Source organism: Psammomys obesus, unplaced genomic scaffold (genome assembly GCF_907164565.1).
Source record: "Psammomys obesus unplaced genomic scaffold, mPsaObe1.curated_primary_1811, whole genome shotgun sequence".
NCBI classification, from domain to species: Eukaryota; Metazoa; Chordata; class Mammalia; order Rodentia; family Muridae; genus Psammomys; species Psammomys obesus.
The window spans coordinates 4,926,791-4,941,724 of record NW_026592666.1 but is presented as its reverse complement, the minus strand read 5'-3'; the positions used below and the strand labels follow the sequence as shown (position 1 = coordinate 4,941,724).

Sequence of the window (14,934 nt, the reverse complement as noted above, 5' to 3'; positions counted from 1 at the left end):
GCTGCTCCCCACTCAGGGGGAGGTGATCAAAGAGCAGGCCAATCACTTCCTGTCAGAGACAGTCTCTGTCCCCATTACTATGGAACCCACTTGGACACTGAACTGCCATGGGCTACCTCTGTGCAAGGATTCGAGGCCACCTCCATAAGTGGTCCTTGGCTGGAGTATCAGTCTCAGACAAGACCCCTGTGCACAGAGTTTTTGGATCTGTTGCTCTCCTTGTGGAGCTCCTGTCCTCTCCAGGTCTTACTATTTCCCACTTCTTTCATAAGTTTCCCTGCACTCTGCCCAAAGTTTGGCTGTGAGTCTCAGCATCTGCTTCAATCCCCTGCAGGGTAGGGCCTTTCAGAGTCCCTCTGTGGTAGGCTCCTTTCCTGTTCCTTGTTTTCTCCCTCTTCTAATGTCCATCCTCTTTGCCTTTCTGAATGGGGATTGAGCATCTTAGCCAGAGTCCTCCTTGATTAGCTTCCTTCGATATACAGATTTTAGTATATTTAGCCTATATTATATGCCTTATATCAACTTATGAGTGAGTATATACCATGTGTGTCTTTCTGCTTCTGGGATACCTCACTCAGGATGATCTTTTCCAATTTCCACCACTTACCTGCAAATTTCATGATTTCTTTGTTTTTTATTGCTGAGTAATATTCCACTGTGTACCACAGTTTCTGTATCCATTCCTCAACTGAAGGGCATCTGGGTTGTTTCCAGCTTCTGGATATTACAAATAAAGCTGCTGTAAACGTGGTTGAATAGATATCCTTGTTGCACACTTGACCGTCTTTTGGATATATACCTAGGAGTGGTTTAGCTGGATCTTGAGGAAGCGCTATTCCTTTTTGTCTGAGAAAGCACAAGACCTCAATATAAAACCAGACACACTAAACCTGTTAAAAGTAAAAGTGGGGAAGGGCCTGGAATTCATTGGTCCAGGAGACAACTTCCTCAACAGAACACCAACAGCACAAGCTCTAAGAGCAACAATCAATAAATGAAAACTGAAAAGCGTCTGTAAAGCAAAGGACACTGTTGTCAGAACAAAACTACTGGCTACAGATTGGGAAAGGATTTTAACCAACACTATATCTGACAGAGGGTTAATATCTAGTATATATAAAGCACTCACAGCAACAAATCAAGTAACTCAATTAAAAAATGGGGTACAGAGCTAAACAGAGAATTCTCAATAGCGGAATATCAAATGGCAGAGAAACACTTAAAGAAAGGTTCAACATCCTTAGTCATCAGGGAAATGCAAATCAAAATGACCCTGAGATTTCACCTTACACCCATCAGAATGGCCAAGATGAAAAACTCAAGTTTTTTTCATCATGCTGGAGAGGCTGTGGAGAAAGGGGGACCCTCCTCCATTGCTGGTGGGAATGCAAACTGGTTCAACCACTCTGGATATCTTCACCTCTTAAAAAGGCCTTTTTACCAGTACACCAGGAGACCTAGATCTTCAATGCATTTCTTTTAAAATCCTGTGTAAGTACCTGAATCCTGTATGAATTTACCTGTGAAATTCATATGTGTACATTTGACTGACATACTAGACACATCAAAAATCTACTTGAAGGTAAAGTTTTGAGGCTCATGGGGAGACTGTATCCTCATGGATGGATGAGATACAGAAGGATCAGACTGTCTTGGTAACAGAGCTGTAGAACTGAGAGGAAAGTTCTGTTTGTTTCTGGATTCAACTTCAGCCCCATGTAATAGAAATTGAAGAAAGGTGACTGATATCTCTTTACTTCATTCTTATGTAAAAGAAATAACTTTTTTCTTAGTAAAGTGAATGTTATAGTTTTATATCTTTCAGAATTTTGGAATATTCAAACTGTCTTTGGTTTGCTTAGTGTCTATATCACCCCAGAGGCTTTTCAAAGGATAAGAGCTTTCTTAGTCTATGGCGTTGGGATGAAGATCCTCTGGCCCGAGGCCACCATTGTCAGTTCAGAGGAGCCCACTGTTTTCCGATGACATTTCTTTTTTCTTTTTTTTCTGCTTTCAGGAACTTTATTTTCCTTTCACCTTTTCCCCCTTTGCTCAGGTGTCTGCAGAGCTCAGAACCACTCTGTGGTGGCCCCAACCCACTCGGTGGCCTGCGCTGTGGGAGCTGCTGACCAGTCCTTAGTGGCTGGCTGGGCACTCCAGTCTTCAGTAGGGAGCTGCTGTATGGGCACAGAGGGCACCTGCTCACCCTCAGACCAGTCTGCCACCTCAGGCTGAGCAGCAGTGAACTCAACAGCTGGCGCAGTCCATTCACCCTGGAATTCCTCCTTGGTCATGGCCTTCTCAGCAGCAGCCTGCTCCTCCTTCTCAATCTCCTCCGGGTCTCTGTAGAAGTAAAGGTCAGGCATAACTTCCCACGGTGCTCACAGGAGATAGTGCCACACATTCGGAGCACTTCCCGGGCCAGCATCCACATCAGACCCACCGAGTGAGCGCCCTTGTTGTTGCATGGATGGCAGTGTCCACATAGCGCAGAGGGGAATCTGTGTTGCACAGAGCGATGGTAAGCAGGTTGACGGAAGAGGCCTCTGTGAGGGGCTGATGGTCAGCCCTGGGATCAGTCACGACCAGAAGCCGTGGTTCCCTGAAGGCCGCTTGGATCTGGTTAGTGAAGGTCCCGGGTGTGAAGCGGCCAGCAATTGGTGTGGCTCCAGTGGCAGCAGCAAACTTCAGCAAAGCTCGCTGGCCAATGTTCCTGGAGGAGATGACGCTGACATCAGCAGGGTTCTCAATGGCAACTATAGCCCGAGCAGCAAGCAACAGCTTCTCCCAGGTCCTCTTCAGATTTATGATGAAGACACCATCACTCTTCCTTCTGTAGATGTGTTGCTCCATCTGAAAGTCAAGGTTGGTGCCACCTAAGTGGGTTCCTGCGGCGAGGAATTTAACGACATCCTCCTCCTTCATCTGCAGGACATCAAGGGCTCCGGACATTGTGTAAGTTTTCCCTTTAAGTTACGCTGAGAATCAAAAACAAAGCCGTATGGACCCGTCCCCGGGCAGCACAGAAAAGCCCGATGACATTTCTTTTAGAAAGTGGAGGACTCTTGGTTAGAAGTCGTTTTGGTGGTCAGCCTCAAGCCTTACTACATTTTTTTTTTTCCCTCTGAGGTCCTGGTGGCTTTGACTTTGTGTACAAGGAAATGAAGTTCTGTTTTCACTAGAGAGTTGTCACAGCTGGCTTTGGTTAACACACAAAATGATCCAGCTCAGGAACTGACTCACCACTTCTTTTCAGTTCAGACCACTACCTGCCCTTGGTCTTCAGGACTCCTATCTTTGTGGGCTTGGCATACAAAAGCTACGGGCTTTCTCTTGGCATTGTGGTTGAAGGAGAGGATAGGCTTTTAAAAACATGAATGTGTCATCTATCTGAAGTAAGAATTGGAAAAGGGGGAGTTCTTTTCTCCTTTGTAAATCTATATCAGTGAGATGAAACAAAAGAGTAACAAATGAGACAGTATTCAGTTTTCTTCTTGTCAAATACTCTATTGCAACTATTTAAAACATATCAGAGATTCGGAGGTGAATTTTACTACTCCTTTAGTGTTCTGAGTGTATCAGAAGATGGGGATTTTAGATACATAGGGCATTGTAGCTACTCTGTTCTCCAGAAGGAAAGCCCCGAAAGCCAGGCAGATGCTGACATGCCTTCCAGGGATGGCTGTGCCCCAAACAAGAGGCTAAGTGCTAGAGATTAGCTATGTCACGTAAACCTGGGACAGGCACAAAATAAACATCTGATGAGTGCTAAGTCCTACCTGATTGGTTTTTCTCTCTTTTTCTTCCTTCCTTCTTCTTTTTTGTATTTTAAAGCTCACATCGGGACTCAAAGAAGCAAGGTGGTTACTGTGATGGTAGTGGTATTAGGAAAAATTTCAGTCACTTAGACATCTGTGAAAAGCAGGGATTTCAGAGACACCTGGATTACTTTTAAAGTGGCTATGTTTTCATGAGTTTGTGATAAGCTCGAACTCACCTTGTCTCCATTCCAGTTGTTCTCAGGCTCTACATGCTGACAGAATCCCAAACTTGTTGACTCACTATATAAACAGCTGTGTTGCTGGAGGACTGGGTGTGCTTTGTTGGAATTGTTCTCTGTGCCCATGTGTATTAAGGACCTGCAGATAGTGCTCTCCTGTTCTGAGTTATATCCACACCAAGGATCTTGGCTTTCTAGTGTGCCTTCATCTTTTCCTTGGGTAGTGGTTAGTAGAGGAGGTTTCAGCGAAGCCCTTCATGTTTATTTCTGCCACTCTTCATTTTCCGGTTCCTGATCACATAGAGAGACAGGCTCATGTCTCCTGTTCTCGTGACTTAGTTTGGATTAATGTGTATCTGCTCTGTCATTTAAACATTATTATTTACCGTATATACAGGACTGAGTTTCGTCTTTGTTCTTGAATAATTTGAGTGCATTTTCATTAGGTCTTAGTTTTAATATAGGCTCTTGCCTTCAGTGACACAGCATAGCACAGCAATCTCTGCTGGTTTCCTAACAGTTTTTCTGGCTCTGCTCTTAGCATACCTTTGTGGTAGCTTGTTGGCTTGTAAATGGTCAAGTTTTGACAGATTTATAACAGTTAGAATTCTGAGCCCAAGAGATAATGGGTAAAACAGCTTAATCAAGGTTCTTCATCTGAATCACAGCATACAGAACATGATAGGAACAAGGATTTTCTCAATTATCCTAAAATTAAACTGTTGAAAATCAGGCATTGTGAGTTATACCTACTAGTCACAAAGAGCAGACCTAGATAAACTGATATAGTTTACCATATTTATAAGCTATCTTTATTTAATAATCTTACTACCTTGAGATTTTTACCTCTGCCCCAAAGATTTCTTAGACTTTTCTAGACTTTAGTTCTCTGCTATCTGTTATTTTTATATTATGATAATTTTTGTCATTTGATCAATTACTATTTCTTGTTATCACCTCATTCCTTGTGTACTTTAATTCTTAACCTGAAGAAATACTAACTTCATAAAGGTAAGGCCATTACTTGGCACTAAAACTAAGAAGACTGAACTAACATGTGACAAAACTGAGTTGATTAACCCTCTACATTCTTTTTGAATGCCCTGGTTCTAGCACAAGGCATGGTCATTTGTCATTACGCTGTTAAGTGAATTCAGTAAATATACAAACATTTAGTTACTTCTATCTTGTTTTTGGTCAAACTAAGAATTTCTTCTTCCTATCCTATTTTCCATAAAATACAACCTTTTCAGTCATTAAGGTTTCTTAAATCAACCCTCTCTCTCCATTGCTGTACTTTTTTGAGTACATTACATCATTACATCATTGGCATATGGAAAATCTCTTATTTTTCTTATCATCAATGTTATCAATGTTATTATCAATGTAGGTAAACATTGTAGTTTTCCCCATTAAAAGAAAATCTTGTTCCTTTGCTTCCCCTTCCCTTTCAGTTTAGGCTAGTAGCCTTGTCAATGAGACGACCAATGAGGTGAGGTGGCAATGGCACTGTCCACATTGTCAGCTCAGTGCTCTTGCTGCTCTCAGCACTGTGAGATCTTGTGAGGGAAGCCAAGCTGTCTTTTTCACATTGCAGCTCCCATGAAGAAGAAACAGCTGCTTTTATTAGGGAGCCCCTAATCAGTGTGTGTGTGTGTGTGTGTGTGTGTGTGTGTGTGTGTGTGTGTGAAGCCATCCTAGACAGTCTAGCTGACACCTGAACATCAGACCTCAGATCTGTGGGAGTGAAGCTGAATGTGCAGAGATTCCCGACTCTAAGAACTGCCTCAGGAAAAAGAAAACCTAACTAAATATTGTTTTGAATCTGAAGGCTTCAGGGTGGTTTAATATTTTGTATATTGTAAATCAAACACACAGGATCTGATCTTCACTCATCTATCTAAGCTGCTCCTCTTCTTCAAGTGTGAACACTTGTGATTTTTTTTTCAGTGCATTATATCTCTATTTCTTTTCCTAGTCCCCTCTTCACATCGGGCTACCTTCTCTTGATCCTCTGGGGAGTCTAATCTGTAAGCACATGTCTTCTTGGTACTTTATATTATTAATCCTAGTGCTGGACTTCGATGTAAACTATTATGTTTACGCTCTCTAAGGGGATTATGAACATATTAAGGCCTGGGTTTATCTCTTATTCTTTGTATATGTATGAATCAGGTTTCAGCAATGTAAAAATAAATACACCACAACATAAAATGGCATGTGAAGTTCATGGCCACTTCTAACCTTCTAAAGATCAGTAAGTAAATTATTGGCTTTTAATCTACTCATTTCCATGTCTATGAGGTTTATTTTTCTGTCTCCTAGTGAGTTGCTTTCTGGTTGATAGAGCTTTTATTGCAATTTTAAGCAAGAAACGTTTAGTCTTTTATTTCATAACAGTTGTTAATTTAACTTATGACTGCATTAAAATATCTGAGGACCTGACTGGTATTTTAGTGTTTCATAGTTCTGAATTCACATACGATGATTCTATCAGATTCCAGAAGGATTGGCCTTCTGGAAAAAAAAAATCTTAATTTATTCTAAAATGTCTGCCTGCCTGTCCAAAGTAATGCCCAATGTTTTGTGATTTTTCAGATTTCTTGAAAGAAATGTAAGTTCAATAATTTAAATTTTTTTTTCCCCCGGGCTGGTGAGATGACTCATTAGATAAAGGCACTTGCTGCCAAGCTCTGTGGATGACCTGAGTTTAATCTTTGTGACCCACATACTGAAAGAAAAGAACAGGTTACCACAGTTGTCTGTTGACATCTATGTCCATGTCAAGGAATGTGCATATATATAAATGCATATACACACACAAATAAATAAAAATGGTGTCTTCTGTTACAGCAATTACTATCTATTGTATGAATTAAAAAAAATCTATCAAAACTGTGTTTTTAATCTGCTTGATTCATTATTGCATAAATCACACAAGTGATAACTTATGAAACCATCACTAGAGATGAAGGTGTGTGAGAAGAGAGTGTCCAATCAAAATAAGAGAAATAAAAATTCCTTGGGGTTACCACCCTAATATTAAAAGAAGAGTAAGGTAAACACACAACAAACAGACCCATCTTTGCCACAAAATTGTGGCAAGCCTGAGTCACCCAGCATACAGAAAGTGATGTGAATATTCTTCCTGGGAATTGAGTCTGAAAACAAAGAAAGGAAGTGACTTACAGAGAGATTTGCACATGAACTACCCAGCCCTCTGTCAGCTCACAGTTCAGGATGGGCAATGTGGATGTGCCAGTAGCTTTGGCTTTTAAAAACAGTGAGACGATGATGTCATATTTTAAGACTTCACTTTTTGTTCTCCGTTCATCTGTGGGCTTCCTTTCAAGTGATCCTGAGCAAAATCACTCCAGTAGTGACTTGGGGAGATGGAGTTTTAGAAATGCCACATACAAATGATGCTGTGCTAGGGACTTGAACAAAACGGCAGTGACATTCTGTGGTCTAATTATAAGGGAGGGTAATTGTTGTTTGGCTAAAACATTATAGTTGAGATTGAATAAAACAATAAAGCCAAAAGGAGGATGATATTCAAGAAAAAGTATTTTTTGTCGTAATATAGATTAACTCTAAGTAAAAAAAGAAAGATATTTCTCCCTTTAGAAGATTTATTTCTTTTGGGTCTCTCTGAATTTGAACAGGTTGCGCCTGACAAATAACAGGGATAGAGCAGAAGGGTAGAAAATAGATAGGAGAGGACTGTCCAATGCAGGCTCATCTACGGAGGTTAATTTCATAAGGTAGAAGAAAAATAAAACTATAAGTAAAAGATCAAAAAAAATTAAAATTGCTAATGTTATATAGAAAGCACCACACTTTCTGATTGTGTCAGATTTTTCAGTTCCCATAGCAATGAAACACTTCCTAGTTCTGCACAGGGGAAAAATAGCCCTATCCAAAGGACTGTGATGTGAACATGTGCGGAAGAAAACTGATCACATGAGACTGTAGCTGAAGAACATACCTACCAGGAGCGGCACTGAAGGCCGTCCTTCCTGTATAAGTGATAAAAGTTTAACAATGGACCCTTATGGGTGGAGTATTGTGGCACTCACTCCCACATTATAAAGGGACATTTTAAAAAAATTCTTTATTAATTACACTTAATTCACTTTGTATTCCCCCTGTGGGTCCCTCCCTCCTCCCGCCCCAATCCCTCCCTTCCTCCCCCCTCTGCATGCATGCCCTTCCCCAAGTCCACTGATAGGGGAGGAAGGACTTCTTTTCCTTCTTTCTGATCCTAGTCAATTAGGTCTCATCAGGAGTGGCTGCATTGTCTGTGGCCTGGTAAGGCTGATTCTCCCAGGGGGAGGTGATTAAAGAGCAGGCCAATCAGTTCATGTCAATAAAGGGACATTTTGAAAGAGAAATTACTGAACCAAAATAGACAAGCATGGAACAAGAGCAGTGCTGGCTGAATCTTTCTGCTGAGTCTGTTTCTCCCTATTGGCATGAGCCTCTTCAGTAAAGTTCTGCAACATGACAGCATACGCTGTGGCATTCCCAGTGGTGAGTTAAATCAGAGGCAGGAAAGATGGCTCGCTGGTTAAGAAAGCTTGCTGCACAAGCATGAGGTCTGGAGTTCAGATCCGACATCAACATACTAAAAAGGTGTCTCCCTTCCTCCACATTTGTAACCCAAGCTCTGAGGGGGACAGAGACAAGAGAATGACTGGGGCTTATTGGATTCCAGCCTAGCTGAGAAAATGTGGTCCTCAGGTTCAGAGAGAGATTTTGTCTCAAAGGAATGTGTGGATAAAGGAGGACAACCAATGCCATCTTCTAGTCTACACATGCAGATGGGTGCACATGCAGCCCCACATATGACAGACACATGAACACACACACACGCACACACACACATACACACTCAGCACATTACCAATTCTAAGGTCTCAGTTGACACATGGGCCCCATTGAACACCAAAGAGAGAATTATTGTGGAAAGTTCTATTGGGTAACTCAGGATGAACATTTTCAAAGCCTGGAACTGAAAGAGAGCCTACAAGTTAGTAACAGTAAAGCCTATACTGTATCAAGGAAAGTGTGTCCATGTGGGAGTACCTACTTCCTGGTGAGGTAATAAAGACCAAAATTGTCTGCTTAAGAATGAAAGGTGCATAAAGAAACTAATCAAGAAGGAGGACTCTGTCTAAGATGCTCAATCCCCATTCAGAAAAGCAAAGAGAATAGACATCACAAGAGGGAGAAAACAGGGAACAGGACAGGAGCCTACCACAGAGGGTCTCTGAAAGGCTCTACCCTGCAGAGTATCAAGGCAGATGCTGAGACTCATAGCCAAACTTTGGGCAGAGTGCAGGGAATCTTATGAAAGAAGTGGGAGATAGTAAGACCTGGAGAAGACAGGGGCTCCACAAGGAGAGCAACAGATCCAAAAAGTCTGGGCACAGGGGTCTTTTCTGAGACTGTTACTCCAGCCAAGGACCACTCATGGAGATGGAACCCCTGCACAGATATAGCCCATGGCAGCTCAGTGTACAAGTGGGTTCCACAGTAATGGGGACAGGGACTGTCTCTGACAGGAACTGATTGGCCTGCTCTTTGATCACCTCCCCCTGAGGGGGAAACAGCCTTACCAGGCCACAGAGGAAGACAAACGCATCCACTCCTGATGAGACTTGATAGACTAGGATCAGAAGGAAGGGGAGGAAGACCACCCCTATCAGTGGACTGAGGGAGGGGCATGGGTGAAGAAGGAGGAGGGAGGGTGAGATTGGGAGGGAAGGGGGGAGGGTGCTACAGGGGGACACAAATTGATAAACTGTAATTAATAAAAATAAAAATAAAAAATAAAAAAGAATGAAAGGTGTAGAACCATGCCTGCCACACAGTGGGGCAGAACGTTGTTATGAGATGTGTTGTCTGTATTTCATACTTTATGTATACTTAAACCGTCGTCTATTCTTGGTAGTTAGGGCAAATTACTTGTAGACTTTATCCTTATGAAGTAAGTGCTTTGCTTGTTTTGACTAAGCAACATTGAAACATCACATAGAAACTAGAAAACTAGAAGAAAAAAAATGGTTATTGCTTGACAGATGAGAACTTTGAGCCTCAGAGTCAACTAATAGATGAGATAAAATATCATCCCAAGTGAGGCAACCCAGACCCAGGAAGACATTCATGGTGTGTACTCACTTAGAAGTGGATATTAACTATAAAGTACAGATAACCACGCTACAACCCACAGACCCAAAGAAGCCAAGGAGGGCCCAAGAGAGGATGCTTGATGCTCACTCAGAAGGGGAAGTAAAATATACATCTGAAGTAGACAGAGGAAGGGAACTGGGAGGGGGAGAGGGTAAAGAGGGTAAGAGGAGTAGGGAATTAGAAGTGGAGAGAGTGGGGTGGGAATGGAGGAGGACCAGGAAATGGAATGGAAATTGATGGGGGTCATCTTTGGGACAGGGGAGGCATTCAGGAGTCTATGGGGATGATCTTAGCTGAGACTCCTAGCAGCTTAGGATATGGACTCTGAAGTTGCCACCTCCTGTAGCCAGGTGGGACTTCCAGTGGAAGGAGGAGGACACCAACCTACCCATAAAATCTTTGACCCCCAAATCTGTCTTGCCTACAAGAATTATAGGGATAAAGATGGAGTAGAGATTGAGGGAATGGCAAATAAATGACTGGCCCAACTTGATACTCACCCTAAAGGAGAGAGCCAATTTGTGACACTATTAATGATACTCTGCCATGCTTGCAGATAGGAACCTGCCATAACTGTCCTCTGAGAGGCTTCATCCAGCAGCTGATGGAAACAGATGCAGAGTGCCACAGCCAAACAATAGGCTGAGCTTGGGGAGTTTTGTGGAAGAATAGGAGGAACTGCATTGGAAGCTGGAGGGGTCAAGGACTCCACAAAAAGATCTACAGAGAAAACTAACCTAGGTCCATGGGTATTCACAGAGACTAAATCAACAACCAAAGAGTATGCATGGGCTGGATCTAGAACCTCTACAAACATGTAGCAGATGTTCAGCATGGTCATCACGTGGGTCCCCTAACAATGGGAGTAGGGCTGCCTGTGACTGTTGCCTGCCTTTGGCTTCCCTAGCTATGCTGCTAGGTCTGTCTGGCTCCATTGGGAGAGGATGCACTTAGTCTTGCTGTGATTTGAGGTGCTAGGGTGGGTTTGTACCCCCTGGGGCCTCCCCCTTCTCAGAGAAAAAGGAGAGAGGAGTATGGGAGGAGGTGGTGTGAAGGTGGGATTGGGAGGAGAGGAGGCAGAGGGAAGGATTAGGCTGTAAAGTGATTAAATAAATAAATAAATGAAAAATGATATTTTTCTTAAACTTGGCTGATTTTTTTTCACTTAACTAAAATATAATTTCATAATTTCTCTCCTCTGCATCCCTCTTTCTACCCCTCCCATAGGCTCCTATTCCCTCTCAAATTTAAGGCCTTCTTTTTAAAACATTTGTTGTAACATACACATATAAATACAACCTGCCGAACAGGTTCAGTATTGCCTGCATGTATGTATTCCTAGGGCTGTCCTCTTGGCACTGTCCTCAGGGTCTCTTCCCTGGGAAAGACTATTTCTCCCTCTCTCAACCGTTGTTAGTTCTTTACAGCTCTTCCTCTAGCAGTGGAGCCCATGAGATTTCACCATCTATGCTGGCATATCAACTGGTGCTGAAATTGTTCAGGTCTTGTTTAGACAGCCATTTGGTTGATGTTTCACGGGTGCAGCTTAGTCATGAGTGACTAACTTTTAACTACAGTATAAAACTCTCAAATCTGTGCTATATCCCCTTGTTCTGCAAGTGACAAACAATACGTGTTTCTGTAAGATTTCACTGAATTTAAAGAATGATTTGCATATTCCTTACATAGAACAAACAGTTGATAACCACATTGTGCTTGATATATACACATCTTCCAATGCTACACAGTTGCCATTGCTTTACAGGTGATCTCACATTTCACTCTGTGAGAGAGCTGCTGTTATTGTATTATAAATGGGTAAATCAAGGCTCATAGAGGTTCTCTAAATTACTTAGGGTCACACAATTAGTGTGTAACAATACCAGAATCATGGATTTCACTGCTATTCCTAATGTCTGTTTGTATGAATACTATAAAACTGCCTTTCAGAAAAAAACAAAACAAAACAAAACAGGAATGTACAGATAGTTCACCTCTATGACGGCTACCTAGTCAGTGCATAATAGATACTGGCAACGGATACTTAGAAGCCCAGGGAAAGCCACTTAATAGTTTCTGAGCTTCTTAAACAAGGCTATTTCAGTTCTCTGTGCTGTGTGTGTGCATATCCTGACTCGCCCTTTCCTTAGGGAAAATAGGGAGCAAAATATACATAGAAATGAGCCTTTTGTTGTTGTGCCAGATTTGGCAAGGATGGTGACCCCAGCCTCTCAGCAAAAGAAGAGAACTTCCCTGCCAGTAAATGAGGGTGCCTTTCAAAGTCAGATGAAAGGACCCTCTGTGCATACCTGGCTGCCTCTTTCAGCATCAGCTGGGGCTCTGTGAGAAAAGGAAGGGCGACGTGTTAACTGAGTCAGATCTAACCAGGGACTGACCGACCCAGTGTTTGAAAATCTTAAAATAATTGTCAATGAAATAAAGTCAGAGGATATGACATCCTCATTTGCATGATTCAGAATGGCAGTGACGCCACAGGCAGCCAGTCAGAGGGGAGGAGTTCCTGGACATGGAAAGCTGAACAATTAACTGGCCACAGTAGTTGGCCCCAAACGCATTGTCTTAGATAACTGAAGCCTGTTCCACTGGCCCTGAACAGGAAGCTCGTGGCTATCAGAACTCCACAGTAGGTTGTTTCTGTTACCGCCCTCGTGTTTTTTCTGGAGTGTGGGCTGACAGCAAACAGTTTTTCAAGGTTAATTGAAATGCTGGGCTTCTTTTTTAAAAAATATAAAACACTTTTATAAATTTTTAGAGGATTTCATATATGCATACAATGTATTTTTTTTTAAAAAAAATCATAGTTATCTTTCCATTTATTCCCCCCGCTACTTCTGGATTCAGTTTCCTACTCCAACCCTTTCCTAACTTCATGTCCTTTATTTTTAAAATATTCCAATTTGAGTCCAATTTGTTCTGCTCATACAAGCATGAGTATCAGGCAAGCCACCGGAGCATGGTGAACCTAGCAGAGGCCATATCCTTGAGAAAACAGTTTCCCTAGAAAATGTCAACTGTCAGGAGCACCTGAGCCTGCGGTAGGAGATCATGAGACCCTTCCTCCTTCATGGCAGAACACTGACAGGCTTGATCTTATTTGGGTCTTTTTTCCAGCAACCATAGTTGTTGTGAAGTCATGGTCCTTTCATGCCCAAGAATGAATCCAGTCCTATCCAGTCTTCCTTGATCTCCAGCTCTTAAAATCTTTCTGCTTCCTCTCCTGTGGTGTTCTCTGAGCCTGTGGGGAGGGTGTGGCACAGATGTCCCATTTATGACCATGTTACTCTATAGACACGCATTCTCTGAGTCTCAGGTAGTTGTGAACTCCTTTCCTACAAACAGAAGTTTCCTTGATGAGGCTCAAGAGCTGCATTAATCTACTGGTAAAGGCTGCTTATTGAAGGTGGAGTTTTCACTCCTTAGAAAACCACACCTGTCTTTGGAATGGCTCAGACAATACCCATATTGATCAGCATGAATTTCATAACTTGGCTACAGAAGTAGAGGATAAAAGTCTTTAGGGAGTTTATGAACTTCTTTATGGTGGGCACAGGAGCTGATTTTCCGCCCTGGGAACGTGCTCCAATATTTCCATGACATTCTCTAAAGAGATATTTGAACCCTACAAGTTATAACTATTGTCCTGGCAATTATAGTCTAGAGATAACCAACAGACCCATGCTATATATTATAGATCTATTGTATATATGTATATATTGTAGTCATATATAATCTTAAAATAAGACTGCCAATGAAATAGGAAAACAGCCTCTTCTTAATGTAAATACACTCCACTCTGTTCTTCCATTAGTTTTTTAACTAAAACATTTTTTACACATTTTATTTTGATCACATGATTTTCCCTCCCCCCAATTTCTCCCATATCCTTCCCACCACTCTACCACTGGGTGTATCAGCAATATTCCAGGACAGACCCCATGCCCAGGAATAGCTGGCCAACACTTTTCTCCCCGCCCCCGCTTTCTTCTGTTTTTTATTTTTTTTTATTTTTTATTTTTGTCTTGCTGAGTTAGTCTTTTTTTGAAATACAGAGGAATGTGCCCTGGTATCTTTGCAGATCTGGCCCCTGTCTGCCCACTGATTTAGTAGCTGTCCTGACATACTCTTTTGCTTCCTAAAACACTGCTGTGACTTAGAGAGTAAACAGACCAAGGGAAGGCTCTCTGTGCTTTGAATGTAAGACTTTCTGCCTTAGGAGGATTTAAAAATCTCATCTGTGGATTGTCATTTGTAAGTGGTGTGGTGTTCTTCAAAGATGAGGTACATCCTGGTTCCTGAATGGTACTTTTTGATGGGTGAAAGCTGCCTTCCTAACCTCTAAAGAGACCCAGCTGAAACCTGGCAGCACAGACTCAGACAAGCTTATTTATAGGCCACTGGGAGCAAAACTCCTCACATCGTGATGCTACTCTCAATAGCCCCATTCAATTTGTAAATATACCATATTTAGGATTCAGTAGTGAATTACTAAAAATGAGTCAAAGTGGCAGTCGTGACCAGGGCTGTGTAAATGGCAAGAAATGGGTGCTCTTTCATGGTGTGCTGACAATTGGAATAAAATACCTTCATCAAGAGAAAATCAGTCAGACTGTGTCCACTTTCCTTCCTTTTCCCCTGCCAGCTCCACAGCTCTTTCCTCCAGTGATTCATCAAGTAGACATCGGCAGCCCAAACGTCACTTATTTTGGCTTTCTGTTAGT

At 42.1% G+C, this 14,934-nt stretch overlaps 1 pseudogene; it reads right to left on the bottom strand.

Annotated features, from left to right (window-relative positions):
* Positions 1-2,048: 2,048 nt before the first annotated feature.
* LOC129682519 (40S ribosomal protein SA-like) lies at positions 2,049-3,010 on the bottom strand (annotated as a pseudogene).
* Positions 3,011-14,934: the final 11,924 nt, after the last annotated feature.